This window comes from Siphateles boraxobius, unplaced genomic scaffold, assembly GCF_051911475.1.
Source record: "Siphateles boraxobius isolate OS27281-9 unplaced genomic scaffold, OSU_SipBor_1 296, whole genome shotgun sequence".
NCBI lineage: Eukaryota > Metazoa > Chordata > Actinopteri > Cypriniformes > Leuciscidae > Siphateles > Siphateles boraxobius.
In genome coordinates, this window is record NW_027508915.1 from 180,001 (window position 1) to 185,000 (window position 5,000).

Here is a 5,000-nt window from a genome sequence, read left to right on the forward strand (position 1 = left end):
AGAAGAACTTTTGAAAAAACTGAAACTCTTTCATGCTCTCTGAAGAATCTCAGAGACTTTTAAAGGCTTTCTAGAGAAGCTCAGTGAGTCTTTTTTTTTAAACTAAGAGGAACTTTTGAAAAAACTCAAACTCTTTCATGCTCTCTGAAGAATCTCAGAGACTTTTAAAGGCTTTCTGCAGAAGCTCAGTGAGTCTTTTTTTTTAAACTAAGAAGAACTTTTGAAAAAACTCAAACTCTTTCATGCTCTCTGAAGAATCTCAGAGACTTTTAAAGGCTTTCTGAAGAAGCTCAGTGAGTCTTTTTTTTAAAGTAAGAAGAACTTTTGAAAAAACTCAAACTCTTTCATGCTCTCTGAAGAATCTCAGAGACTTTTAAAGGCTTTCTGAAGAAGCTCAGGGACTCTTTTTTTTTTTTTTTTTTTTTAAAATCAAAAAAGCTTACAGCACCTGGTATTCCCAGGCGGTCTCCCATCCAAGTACTAACCAGGCCCGACCCTGCTTAGCTTCCGAGATCAGACGAGATCGGGCGTGACCTTTTTTTTTTTTTTTTTTTTATTATCAAAAAGTAACAAAAATTTTTTACATAACAATTATGAAATTATGATTCCAATCATTATAACCCCAACACTAATTCATCTCACATATCAATGAATCATACAGGGAAAAAACATAACTTAATTTTCTTCAATCTTCATCCACCAGAATATTCCAAATAAAATGTTGAACCATTATTCAAGCTCATTGTCTCTTTTCAAAAACATAAACTTAACCCTTTATTTATATCTATACTTATAAGCCCACATTCTTCATCCACAAATGCCTTTTCAAATTCCTCTTTGCTCAAATATTGCCACATTAGATACACATTCTTTCTTACAACAGTTTTAAACATCTCAATTACATCCACTTTCTTCCCTTCAAAATATGCCAAGTTCCTTCTCACCCATATTGCATATCTTGCATGACTTAACATAAAATTCCAGAAATTAACCCTCTTGTCTTTGTGATTCATACATTCACCGAATAAAAACAGTTTTTTCCATTCATTCCCTGTTACATCTTTTCCCATTCCATCCTTGACCATCTTTTTCAATTTTTCATGGAACACTTGAAGCTCTTTACATTCAAAGAATATATGCATCAGGGTCTCTGGCTCTGTCCCACATAAATCACATTCCCTTTTCACATTTTTGTTTATTTGATGGATTACCACCTTTGTGTATATCCTATTATGTCTGAGCTTAAAGTCCAGGTTCTCACAATCCAGTCCATTATATTTCACCCTTAAGTTCTTCCAAATTGTCTTCACATTCAAATCTGGAAATAGTTTTGTCCATACAGCTTCTGATGCAGGCATTTTGATTTCCTTTTTCAGCAACATCTTATATATCATTTTCACATTTATCTCAGACAAATACTTCTTATTATTATTTTCCATAATGTACATTTCTGGAATTCCCCAATTTCCCACTTTAACAGTCTCTCTCTCTATCCTTTCCACCCAGCTCTTAGGCAGGCTTATTTTAATATTTTCACACTCACGGTCCACTTTTGCTTGTTCAATCTCATCATCCCATCCCACCACACAGTCATATATTGCCCTATTTGGTAAGAACCCCTTCACATATTCATATGCCATATCTTTTACTTTTCTAATACCCGCTCTCATGAACAATCTATTGTAAAGCATTTTCCCTCCTAACCTTACTTTTGGATTCAAGAAAATTGGCTGATGATGCACTTGATTTATATTCTCACATTCATATCCCACATTCACTACAAACTCAGACCATGCACTAAAGACTTCCTGATAAAATAATGGCACCTTTTCAATCATTGGTTTTTTTAAGGCCATGAACAATCCTTCCTCACCACATCCTGCACTTTTATCTAAGTAATTTCTCATATAACCCTTCCATCCATACTCTACTTTATCATATAGATATTTTTTTATCGCTTTCACTCTTATTGCCTTTCTTTTAACTTCTAAATCAATCAACTTCAAGCCTCCCTCCTTATAATCCGCTATTAGAGTTTTTGCTGATATTCTAACTCCTTTACCTCCCCACAAAAAAATATTCACTGTCTCTTTAATTCCATTCAACACCCAATTTGGTAGGTCTATTACCCCCATCACATAGTTACATTTTGTAAGCAATAATGAATTAGCTACTACTACTTTGCCTCTTAATCTTAACTCCCTTAGTCTCCAAAATTGTAAAACTTGTTTAATTTTATTTAATATTCCTGTCCACGTAGCATCTCTAGCTTCTTTTACATTTACTCCTATGTTTACACCTAGAATCTTCAAATACTCTGTAGTTATTTTAAAGGGAGTGTCTGACCCTTTTATATCCACACCTCCTATACTCATTATTTCGGATTTATCTACATTTATTTTTGCACCTGACGCTTTTCCGTATGTTCCCATATGTTCCCTTATTCTATTTATACTCTCTATGTCCTTAACTGTAAATGTGGTATCATCTGCATACTGATGAATAATGCTGACTCCCCCATAGGGTATTTGAATTCCTCTTATTTCTTTATCTCCTTTAATCAGTGTTGCCAAAGGCTCTGCTGTTATTGAGTATAGCAATGGCGACAATGGACATCCTTGCCTAACTGACCTCTCTAAAGGAAAAGGGTCAGTTAACACCCCATTAATTTTCACACAACTCTTAGCATTATCATATACTAACTTTATCCACCTTAGAATCCTCTCCCCAAATCCAAATCTTCTCATTGTTTGCTCCATGAAGCTGTGCTCTACCCTATCAAACGCCTTATTTAAATCCATCGATAAAATCAAACCGCCCTCTCCATCCTTTCCCATGCTTTCTACTACATCCCTTATTGTACTAATTGTGTCTGTGATATCTCTTCCCATTATGCTGTATGCTTGATTTGGTGATATTATTGTCCCTACTACCTTTTTTATTCTATTAGCTAATACTTTTGTTAAAATTTTATAGTCTGTGTTTAAAAGACTCAATGGTCTATAATTTTCCAACTTAAGTGGACTCCCCTTATTTTTGTACAAGATGGTGATTACTCCTAAACCCATTGATTGTGGCATTTCCCCTCTCTCTTCCATACTCTTATAGAGCTTCCACAATATTGGTGCTATAATATCAACAAAAGTCTTATAAAATTCATGTATTAGACCGTCTGCACCTGGGCTTTTATTCGGTTTTGTTTGCTCTATTGCTTCTTTTATTTCTTCAATCCTTATATCTCTTTCACACATACTTTTATCCTCTTCATTTAACCTAGCACTTACAGTATTTAAAACCTCATCCACACAGTCCTGTTTTACACCTTCTTTCTTAAATAATTCTCTATAAAACGACTCTACTACTCTTATTATCTCCACATAATCAGTTACTTTTATCCCTTTTTCATTTTCCAACTCAAAAATATGATTTTTCCTCTGCTTTTTTTTCTCTAAGTTCAGAAAGAACTTTGTACTCCTTTCTCCCTCTAAAGCATACTGTGCCCTACTCCTTACTATTGCACCCTTACTTTTTTCTTTTTCATATTCCTCCATCTCTGCTTTTATCTTCAAAAAACATTCTTTTCCGTGCTTAGGATCCCTATCTATTTTCTCTGCTTCCTTCTTTAATGCATTTTCCATTGCTTCTACTTTACTCCTCCTCATGAAATCCCTTTGTTTTGAATATCTAACACTTCTTTTTTTTATTTTTGCTTTCATTATTTCCCACCATTCACACACATTTTCATTAAACAATGGGTTTGCCATTTCATACCTTATACATTTGCTGATATTTTCTTTATATGCCTTTTCCTTTAGCAGAGATGCATTCAAACACCACACTCCCCCACCTCTCTCTTCCGTATTTACACCGAACTTAACTGTCATAGCAGCATGGTCACTTATTCCTATAAACTTATATTTCACATTTTTCACGTATCCTAACATTTCCCTTTTAATTAAACATAAATCTATTCGGCTTTGCTTCAAACTCCCCATCACCATTTGCCTTCTAGAAAACTCTCTTTTATAAGGATTTTCCTCTCTCCAAGCATCAACTATATCCTCGCTCATCATCCATTCATTTAAATATTTCCTAGACACATCTGATTTAAAATTTGCACTACTTGATGCATCTAGTCTTGTGCACCAAACATTGAAGTCTCCCATTACTATAAATTTCCCTTTACATAACGGCTTAATTTCTTTGAAGACTTCTTTTCTTTCAGTTTCTACATTAGGCGCGTAAACATTTATCAACCTAAGTAGCTCATTGTGAAACATAAAATCTATTACTAACAATCTTCCTTTACCATCTTTATAAATTTGTTGTACATTATACACTCTATCCCTCTTTATCAAAATCGCCACACCACAAGCTTTTTGATTTCCATGGTTTACAAAAATGTCATCTTCCCACTCTTTTTTTATATTTCCCATTATTTCTTCCGACCAATGCGTCTCTTGTAAACATATTATGTCTACTTTAAGCACTCCCTTCACCTTCTCAAACTTGTTTACATCTCTTAGTCCATTGGCGTTCAAGCATGCAATATTCATAACGCCACACATAATATATATTATAGTTTTAAGGAATCTCAAACTCATTTCAGTAAATCCAATTCCTTACTTTTTTGCAGTATGCTCCTCCTTCCCATTTTTCTTTCTTTTCTTCTTTATGCTCTTTTCCTCACTTGTGTCCATTTCCTCCTCCACGTTTAATGCTGGGTTCTCTGACATCTCCTTTTCTCCCCTCCCTCCTTCATCCTTCTCCTTCATACTTTTTGCACCTTGACTTTCACCATCACCTTTCGATATCTCTCCATTGTCTTCTTCGCTCTCCCGTTCTTTCAATATTTTTGCTTTTCCGTCTCTTAAATGTGTCCCTTCATCTAGTTCCAGAACTTTATTTTTTCCTCCTCTTTCTCTCTGCCATAGTCCTGAGACCGCTTCCTCTCGACCACTCTCTCTCTCGGCAGCTCTCCGTTCTCCTTTTCCTTCTTT